We start from the raw sequence: 11,179 nt of genomic DNA on the forward strand, positions 1-11,179 counted from the left end.
AATTACTCTAACCTAAGTGTATGTAAACTTCCGACTTCAACTGTATGTCCATAATAAAGCGCAGCTCTACCTTCTTAACAGCACTATCAACAAGGCAAGTCCTACAGGCCCTAGTTTTGTCACACCTGGACTACTGTTCAGTCGTGTGGTCAGGTGCCACAAAAAAATTGCAATTGCCGCAGAAGAGGGCAGCACAGCTGGCCCTTGGATGTACACAGAGAGCTAATATTAATAATATGCAAGTTAATCTCTCCTGGCTTATAGGAGAGATTTACTTCATCACTACTTATGAGAGGTATTGACATGTTGAATGCACCGAGCTGTCTGTTTGAACTACTGGAACTATCGGACACCCATGCATACCCCACAAGACATTCCACCAGAGGTCTCTTCACAGTCCCCAAGTCCAGAACAGACTATGGGAGGCGCACAGTACTACATAGAGCCATGACTACATGGAAATCTATTCCACATCAAGTAACTGATGGAAGTAGTAAAATTAGATTTACAAAACAGATTAAAAAACACCTAATGGAACAGCGGGGACTGTGAAGCAACACAAACATAGACACATGCATACACACACACGATAACATACGCACTATACACACACGTACACATGGATTTTGTACTGTAGATATGTGGTAGTGGTGGAGTAGGGGCCTAAGGGCACACAGTGTGTTGTGAAATCTGTGAATGTATTGTAATGTTTTTTTAAAAGTGCCTTAATTTTGCTGGACCCCATGAAGAGTAGCTGCTGCCTTGGCAGCAGCTAATGGGGATCCATAATAAATACAAATACAAATGTGCTGAACAAGACTGGTTACTCGCATCAATGACTGTCTCGTCATTTAACGTCCAAACATGCTGTCAGAAGTGGCATAACTATTCATGACTTCCGCAAATCAGAGCAAACTGTTCGGGTTTACAAAACATTACTTTAAGCCATGAGTAAAATATTGCCGGAATTCACATTTTACATTTACATTTGAGTCATTTAGCAGACGCTCTTATCCAGAGCGACTTACAGTAGTGAGTGCATATTATTTATTATTTTCATACTGGCCCCCCGTGGGAATCGAACCCACAACCCTGGCATTGTAAGCGCCATGCTCTACCAACTGAGCTACACAGGGCTGAAAGCTACAATGTTATGATTTTTTTTGGAAGAGAAAACATGAATTTCACTTTCATGGCATGATAGTGCTGTTGTCATATTCCATGGCATCTATGTGTCTTTAACAAATAAAATAAAAAACTGACAAAAAAAATGGCAACTCATTCATCATCAAGATTTTTAGCACAGTGGTTTGGTTCAGAGTTTTGGGGCCTCATGCTATACCAAGCACTATCTTATCTCTGATCAGTTAAGCTTCACCTTAGCTACAGTGAGTTTGCTAGTTAGCTTCAGTGTTGTTAGCATCGGATAGACATGGCTGTGAAAATTCCCCCTCCCACCATTATGAAGCTCAGCGGAGATTGGAGCACGAACTGGTATACGTTCAGACGTGAATGGGAGGACTATGCACAAGCCACGGGACTTCTGGAAAAGGATGATGATGTAGTGGCTGCCATTTTGAGGACTATAATGGGAGCTGAATGCCGACACGTATACAAACACAACCTGAACCTAACAGCAGCTCAGCAAGGTAACGCAACAGTTATTCTTGATGCTCTTGAACATTACTTTAAGCCAGCAAAGAATGTTATCTACAAGTGTTATGTTTTCGGCTGTTGTAAACAGGAGGACGGGGAGTCCTTTGAAGCTTTGTCACCAGGCTATGGGAAAAGGCAGCTACATGTGAATATAGTGCTTTAAGAGATTAACTGATCAGAGATAAGATAGTGCTTGGTATAGCTGATGAGGGCACGCGCAGAAGTTTGCTGAGAGAACGTGGCCTGACGCTGGTCTTGGCAGTGGAGACTTTCCGTGCAGCAGAGCTTACTGATATACGGATAAGGTCCATGGAGCTAGAAAGGCAGCATAGTAAAGAAATTCCCCTTTGCCACGGCTAATGCTAATGATAATACTACAGCCAACTCTGCAATAGACAGCCCCAATATGTGCAGATACGTAGATTTCTCATGGACGTGGAAAATAACACTGTCCAGCCTATGAGAAAATATGAAAATCCTGTGGCACAGCTAATCACTTTGTGAGGTTCTGCATGAAAAGCAAGAGAAAGGAGGGTAAAGTGCACTCCATTGAAACAAACACAGATGGTGAGAACAACAGCACTGAGCATTATGTCTATGCTAGCAAGTGCATAGGGGTAGTGAGTGCCAAAGGCTAGTCAACAGCCATTACTGTCAGGGTCCACTTGTGAGTGCCTCGGGCTTAATAACTTTACCATCTCAGCAGACCTTAACATAGACAAAGTCCAGGCTGGGCCCCTGAGCAAAGAGACACTCCTAAGCAAATCACATGATGTCTTCAACGCACTGATCGAGTCAGTTCCCGGCGAAGTTCACTTTGAGTTGGACGCAGCAAACCAGCCTGTCCAGTGTGCATCCCGCAATGTACCAGTGGCCATGAAAGCAGCTGCGAAGGCTCAGCTTGACAAATACGAAGCAGATGGCCACATCACTGAGCCTACAGACTGGATAAGTAATATGGTTATCATAAAGAAACCAGACAAGCTACAGATATGCATTGATCCTAAACGCCTCAACCGGGCTCTGCGACGTTCACATTACATTATACCCATGTTGGAGGATGTTCTTTACAAGCTCCCGAAGGCCAGAGTTTTCATGCTCATGGACGCCAGAGATGCCTTCCTGCAGTGCAAGCTCGACCAGCCCAGCAGCTACATGACCACCTTTTGGATACCCTGGGGCAGGAAGCATCCCGTTTGGGGTCTCCGTGGCTCCAGAGGTGTATCAGCGGAAACAGCACAAGCTGCTGGTGGGACTCAGTGGTGTGGAACCCATAGCAGATTACATCGTTGTAGTGGGCTGTGGGGACAGTGATGAGGAGGCAGAATGTGACCATGACGCCAAGCTGCTGACCTTGATGGACAGATGCAGACAGGTCAAGCTAAGGCTAAACATAAAAAAAAGCTTCTGTTCAAAGTGCCAGAGGTCCGCTTTCACGGGCACATATTGTCCTCCACCGGATTGAAGGCGGATCCTGAGAAAGTGAAGGCTGTCTTGGACATGCCCCCTCCATCTGACGTGAAGGCACTGCAGCGCTTCGTCGGATTCGTCACCTACCTGGCCAAGTTCCTGCCGCGGCTCTCTGAGGTGTGTGAGCCACTAAGGAGGCTTATAGACAAGGACGCCATCTGGCATTGGCTCCCAAAACACAACACAGCGGTGAGGGAAATAAAGCAACTGGTCACCCAGACACCTGTACTGCGATACTATGATGTGTCAAAACATGTCACGATTCAAAGTGACTCGAGCCAGTATGGACTGGGCTGTTGCCTCATGCAGGAGGGTAAGCCTGTGGCATTCTCCTCTAGGACACTCACTCCAACAGAGCAGAATTATGCCCAGATAGAGAATGAGTGCCTCAGCATTGTTTTGCATGCCAACGCTTCCACCACTACCTGTACGGGTGCGACAACATTACCGCAGAGACAGGTCACAAGCCCCTTATTGCTATATTCAGCAAGCCTCTCCTGAACGCCCCGAAACGCCTGCAAAGCATGCTACTGGCCCTACAAAACTACAACCTCAAGGTGGTGTATAAGCCAGGGCCGGAGATGTATGCGAGTGACACGCTCAGCAGGGCTACTGCATCAGGAACACACACACGCTCCATGCATGAACAACGCACAGTGTGCAGTTTACAAACAGAGCAAGTGGATGTTGAACATATCAACAAGGCAGACTACCTCAATGTTGCTGACCAGCGCCTTCTACAAATCAGACCGCACACAGACAGGGACAAGCACCTCCAGGCATTGAGGTCTGTGATTCTGATGGGCTAGCCCGACTGTAAGGAAGAAACTGCTCTAGCCATCAGAGAATATTGGCCAGTCAAAGAAGAGTTTTCAAAAAATTGAGTGATATTCAAGGGTAAGAGAGTCGTTATTCCCCGGTCCCTGCGCCCTGAGATGTTGGCGAACGTGCACTCAAGTCACATTAGAGGTGATGCCTGTTGCAGACAAGCACATGACACACTGTATTGGCCAGGAATGCAGAGTGAAATAAAAGACTCATTAAATGCACAATCTGCAATGAATACGCCATTTAGCAACAGAGAGAGAAAATGTCCCACGAGCTACCGATGTGCCCCCTGGCAGATAGCAAGTCTTGATTTCTTCCAGCACAGTGGTAAAGACTTTCTTCTGTTAGTCGATCATTACTCAGAATTCTCGGAGATTGACCTCCTCCCTGACATCTCAGCAGAGACGACGATCAAACGCTGCGAGACTCAGTTTGCCTGCTATGGCCAGCCAGATAGGGTAATCTCAGATAATGGACCCCAATTCTCCTACTTTGAGTTCTGGAAATTTGCTGCAGAATGGGAATTCAAGCGTGTCACCTCATCGACATGACACCCAAAAGCTAATGGGAAGGCAGAGTCGGCAGTCGAAATCGCGAAGAACCTCTGCAAAACAAGTCTGAGATAGGGCAAGGTTGCCTGGAAAGCGGTCCTGCAGTGGCGCAATACCCCAACAGAAGGCATGAATAGCAGCCCTGCCCAGCGCCTCATGGCTCGGTGCTTAAAAGCAGCTCTGCCAGTAGCCAACACTCTCCTGGAGCCCTGTGTGGTGACAGACATGCTGAAGAAGCTTTGTCACAGAAGACAGGTGTCCAAGTTCATCTACGACAAATCACTACAGGATTTACCTGAGCTCATGGTGGGTGAAGCAGTGTGGATGAGCCACTACCAGGGGACCGGACCGGCCTCTGGAGACTCGGATCCTTTGTGCAGAAAGTTGCATCACATTCCTACTTGGTCGAAGTGAATGGATCACTGTACCGTCGTAACAGGGTTGACCTTCGGGTTGCTGAGCCAGCACCTACTCAGAACCCTGATGGTCATAGGGGTCGCATGACAAAGGACGGACCCCCAGCAAGTCATGTGGGACCTGAGGCACTGGACGACGAGCCAGGGGCTCACAGGGCGGCCGCTCCCTCGCCCATCAACACTCCCCTCAGACAGTCAGGTGACACGCCTGTGTATGATCCCACAGTGCTCACAGAAAATCCCTGTCTTTTCGCACAGCTGGCGGCTGTACCAGCCACCTAAAATACTTAATCTGTAGGTTTCCTATTATGGACTGTTGACAGACAGAGATAAAAAAAGAAAATAACAAAATAATGGGAAAAGTGAAGACTATCAAAATGTGTTGTTTATTTTATACCTGAAAAAACCTAAACTGTTCATGTTGGATATTATTACTAGGTTAATGAATTGACAGTTGCTGTCCCATTTTATAAAAGGGAAGATGTTATGGGTATAAAATGGCACGTTGATGCCATCTGTTGGTAAATGTTATTTGCTGCAACACCAGTGTTTTTACCGGTGTGCTTGATATACCCGGATGAAATGTGCTGAACAAGACTGGTTGCTCGTATCAATGACTGTCTCGTCATTTAACGTCCAAACACCAATCACAAAGTTTCACAGAGATGTCACACTTTCTGCATCTCTTGTTTATCTCCCTGTGATCATCCTGAACACACACACAACTTGAATAATTTTACATCCTTGAAACACCTTTGTCTACTAGCAACGTGTTGTTTTGAGATATTTGCCCAAAACAATGAAAGGACAAAGAACGGAAGGACAACGGACAGACAGCGAGATGGAATTGTTCAGCATCAATGCCGAAGAACAAATCCAGGCACAATTGAGCAGTACCGTGCGCGATGCAGCCATTTATAAAGAGATCGCCAAAAGACTTGCTGACCGGGGGATATGGCTTGCTGACTGGGGGATATACTGAACCAAACAACAGATCACAAAACACAATTCCACGCTATCAAAGACGGTCAAAGTGTTTATGGGAGGAAATATTGGCCCTATCTCAGCCTCTGCCAGTCGATTTGGGGAAACATACACAATGGTGAGTTGTTGTTTTGCTGTGTCTATTTTTCGCTAGCGTACTAGCTAGCATTGTTTGCTAGATACCTTGTTTGGCCATGACTTACTTGAGCAACTTCTTACATTATTGGTCTATTATGTAAAACTGTTTGTTGTGTAGCCTACACTATTTTTTGTAAACAATCACTCTACCCCCATGACATTCAATTCCTTTCCAGTCTTCCCTCTCCCCTTTTAGTTTACCTCATTTCTACCAGCATGTTAAATGTGCAACCAGAGGGAAAAAAACTCTAGACCACCTTTACTCCACACACAGAGACGCATACAAAGCTCTCCCTCGCCCTCCATTTGGCAAATCTGACCATAACGCTATCCTCCTGATTCCTGCTTATAAGCAAAAACTAAAGCAGGAAGCACCAGTGACTCGGTTAATAAAAAAGTGGTCAGATGACGCAGATGCTAAGCTACAGGACTGTTTTGCTAGCACAGACTGGAACATGTTCTGGGATTCTTCAGATAGCATTGAGGAGTACACCACATCAGTCACTGGCTTCATCAATAAGTGCATCGATGACGTCGTCCCCACAGTGACCGTATGTACATACCCCAACCAGAAGCCATGGATTACAGGCAACATCCGTACTGAGCTAAAGGGTAGAGCTGCCGCTTTCAAGGAGCAGGACTCTAACCCGGACGCTTATAAGAAATCCTGCTATGCCCTCCGACGAACCATCAAACAGGCAAAGAGTCAATACAGGACTAAGATTGAATCCTACTACACCGGCTCTGACGCTCGTTGGATGTGGCAGAGCTTGAAAACTATTACAGACTACAAAAGGAAGCACAGCCGTGAGCTGCCCAGTGACACAAGCCTACCAGACGAGCTAAACCACTTCTATGCTCGCTTCGAGGCAAGCAACACTGAAGCATGCGTGAGAGCACCAGCTTTTCCGGATGACTATGTGATCACGCTCTCCGTAGCTGATGTGAGTAAGACTTTTAAGCAGGTCAACATTCACCAGGCCGCAGGGCCAGATGGATTACCAGGACGTGTACTCCGAGCATGTGCTGACCAACTGGCAAGTGTCTTCACTGACATTTTCAACATGTCCCTGACTGAGTCTGTAATACCAACATGTTTCAAGCAGACCACCATAGTCCCCGTGCCCAAGGACACTAAGATAACCTTCCTAAATGACTACCGACCCGTAGCACTGACGTCTGTAGCCATGAAGTGCTTTGAAAGGCTGGTCATGGCTCACATCAACACCATTATCCCAGACACCCTAGACCCACTCCAATTTGCATACCACCCCAACAGATCCACAGATGATGCAGTCTCTATTGCACTCCACACTGCCTTTTCCCACCTGGACAAGAGGAACACCTACGTGAGAATGCTATTCATTGACTACAGCTCAGCGTTCAACACCATAGTGCCCTCAAAGCTCATCAGTTAAGGATCCTGGGACTAAACACCTCCCTCTGCAACTGGATCCTGGACTTCCTGGGGCCGCCCCCAGGTGTTAATTGTAGGTAACAACACATCTGCCACGCTGATCCTCAACACGGGGGCCCCTCAGGGGTGCGTGCTCAGTCCCCTCCTGTACTCCCTGTTCACCCATGACTGCATGGCCAGGTACGACTCCAACACCATCATTAAGTTTGCCGACGACACAACAGTGGTAGGCCTGATCACGACAACGATGAGACAGCCAATAGGGAGGAGGTCAGAGACCTGGCTGTGTGGTGCCAGGATAACAACCTCTCCCTCAACGTGACCAAGACAAAGGAGATGCTTGTGGACTACAGGAAAAAAAAAGAGGACTGAGCACGCCCCCATTCTCATCGACGGGGCTGTAGTGGAACAGGTTGAGAGCTTCAAGTTCCTTGGTGTCAACATCACCAACAAACTATCATGGTCCAAACACACCAAGACAGTCGTGAAGAGGGCACGACAAAGCCTATTCCCCCTCAGGAGACTGAAAAGGTTTGGCATGGGTCCTCAAATCCTCAAAAAGTTATACAGCTGCACCATCGAGAGCATCCTGACTGGTTGCATCACCGCCTGGTATGGCAATTGCTCAGCCTCCAACCGCAAGGCACTACAGAGGGTAGTGTGTACGGCCCAGTACATCACTGGGGCCAAGCTTCCTGCCATCCAAGACCTCTATACCAGGCGGTGTCAGAGGAAGGCCCTCAAAATGGTCAAAGACTCCAGCCACCCTAGTCATAGACTGTTCTCTCTGCTACCGCACGGCAAGCGGTACCGGAGCGCCAAGTCTAGGTCCAAAAGGCTTCTCAACAGCTTCTACCCCCAAGCCATAAGACTCCTGAACAGCTAATCATGGCTACCCGGACCATTTGCACCCCCACCCCATCAGCTACTCTGTTAATTATTTATGCATAGTCACTTTAACTCTACCCACATGTACATATTACCTCAACTACCTCAACTAGCCGGTGCCCCCGCACATTGACTCTGCACCGGTACCCCCCCCTGTATATAGCCTCCCTACTGTTATTTTATTTTACTTCTGCTCTTTTTTTCTCAACACTATTTTACTTTTTTATTAAGAAATAAATGCATTGTTGGTTAAGGGCTGTAAGTAAGCATTTCACGGTAATGTCTACACCTGTTGTATTCGCCGCATGTGGCAAATAACATTTGATTTGATTTAGTTGCACACAATGGCCAGACATCTTAAAAATATTGTCTACTGTTTTTTCCCCAGACACTGCTAGTAGTACTCACTCCAAAAAGAGGGCAAAGAAGACCAAAATCGAGGTGGCCTCTGAGGTGATGGTGGAAAAGTTTGCAGCCTGCAGGGAGTCCATGGACCAGGCCTACCGAGAACAAGTAATGTAGCTCAGTCTCCTGCATAGAATCCGTGAGGAAAAGATACAGGGGAGGCCCAGGTAGAGAATCACACCTGGCAGGGGGAATTGCAAGCCTCACAGGAAAGAATGTTCTGCGACCTCGCCAACCAAATGTTGCAGCAGCCTTTGGTACAGCCACCCTACAGCAGTGGGAACAATTACCACGGACGGTCAACCTCGGGTGCAATGAATGGCAGGTACACTTTGCCATACAGCACACCTAGGCGCAAATTAAGAGTAGGACTTGGCCTTCACCCCTCCATCCACATACCAGAACCTGTCGTAACAGCAGTATTTTTGTATAAAAATAAATAAATAAATAACAATATGAATGGCCGCTCCAATCGTGGGTGCGCTCGCCCTCACCCGTCCTGAGACAGTGGGAAGGACTAAGCCCCGCCCTGGCGGGCATGGATGCGAGCACACCCATAACCACCAGGACCAGCACACACACCGCTCACAGCGTGAAACTAAAACACAAAAAAATAACAACAAAACATACAATAATCACATCCCCACCCACACCCCTGATTGGAGGACCTCAAACATTTATACTGTGGATGTGTTTATTCCAACACTTATTAATTCCAACCTTCAGACAGCCACAGATCAACCCATCTTTCCCAGTAAATCATAATTCTACCATTTCCTCTTGTAATAGATCTATCCATTCTACCATGGTGTCTCACTAGGGACTTGAACCTCCCCATCTGCAACATTCCTGCTGAAATTGCCCTGAAAATAAACATTTTACCCTACAACACAATTATATTTCCTAATGACTCCCCCAACAATACAGTTTGCAGGTCCAACCGTACCCTGATATTTCCTTGTGGCAGAGTCTGCACCGGTCTGATTGTTCAATGGCCCATATACTGAGCATTCTTTTTGTAGCAATAATTTTATATAATAGCATAACTTGAAAATAATGAATTGATGCGTCAATTGTTGTTTTGTATATTAGTTCATAAACCTGATACCATGGTATTGGGATATCGAAAATCTGTTACCAACCATCTTGAATTTTATGCAGCATAGTTGTCAACCCTCTTGACCATAAGCGAAACTGATACATTTTACGATTTATATTAGTAATTTTAAGCCATTTATTTTTAATTGGTGGCAGACTAACTAATAAATTCCTTTCTCTTTTAAGTTATTGTCTCTCCCTTTTTGTGGCACAGCCTTCGATAAGTTGGTTTTAATGTTGTATTGAGCATACATCTCCATACACCTGGATTAATTGCTTGTGTGACAATTATACCGTTGTTGTTTACAGTGTAATTCATAATCATGATACCATGAAGAAAAGTGGGTTAACCTCTATCAGTACAATGGATTTTAGCCATACACTCTTAGAAAAAAAGGTACTTTCTGGAACCTAAAAGGGTTCTTCGGCTGTCCCCATAGGAGAACAAATCAATTGGTAGAGCATGGCGCTTGTAACGCCAGGGTAGTGGGTTCAATCCCCGGGACCACACATACGTAAAAATGTGTGCACACATGACTGTAAGTCACTTTGGATAAAAGCGTCTGCTAAATGGCATATTAATTCATATTAACAAACCCTTTGAAGAACCCATTTTGGTTCCAGGTAGAACCCTTTTGGGATCCATGCATTGTAGTTACCTTTCCACAGAGAGTTCTACATGGAACCCAAAATGGTTCTACCTGAAACCAAAAAGGGTTCTTCTATGGGGACAGCTGAAGAACCCTTTTGGAACCCTTTTTTTGTGTGTATTATTTGCTATAATATATGTTCTGCCTCTTCTGGCAGATTAGATTTGGAATTGTAGCCAACTCTGTATAGCTACATTTTAAAATAAGGGTATTTAAACAGGGTTCCATTGTCAATCCATCGGAAATGGATTGTTTTAATCTATATAACAGCAAAGTGCCCCCTTTTAAACATAGGATGATCCTCTCTGGTCGTGTCTAGACTTGATAGTTCATGCAGCTTTAGTATTCTGATCATGGAATTCCGAACAACTCATGCTTCTACACCTACATTTAAATGTGTCCACAGTGTGTCCGGATTCCTTTTTCCCGCGCTATATTCAAATGCCAGTATGCATAATATGATAACACAACAACAACTGATGGCAGCAACTAACTACTGTAGCTAACTAGCCAGATAACCTCTGTAGGTTAGCATAACTATAGCCAAAAAATAATAATCGTTTTTCTAAATATTAGCTAGCTGGCTAGCATTTATGAGGCCAGCTAGGACCGTCATTTACTCCAATGTTATAATGAAAAGGTGCCTATCGGTCCCAACATATCGGGGACCCGACATAA

The 11,179-nt window shown here is 45.8% G+C and overlaps 1 non-coding gene across 1 annotated transcript; it reads right to left on the bottom strand.

The window, feature by feature from the left end:
- Positions 1 to 1,063: 1,063 nt before the first annotated feature.
- trnav-uac lies at positions 1,064 to 1,137 on the bottom strand. The gene has a single exon. It is a non-coding gene; the product is annotated as a tRNA-Val (tRNA).
- Between the last annotated feature and the right edge of the window lie 10,042 nt (positions 1,138 to 11,179).

Source organism: Coregonus clupeaformis, chromosome 31 (genome assembly GCF_020615455.1).
Source record: "Coregonus clupeaformis isolate EN_2021a chromosome 31, ASM2061545v1, whole genome shotgun sequence".
NCBI lineage: Eukaryota > Metazoa > Chordata > Actinopteri > Salmoniformes > Salmonidae > Coregonus > Coregonus clupeaformis.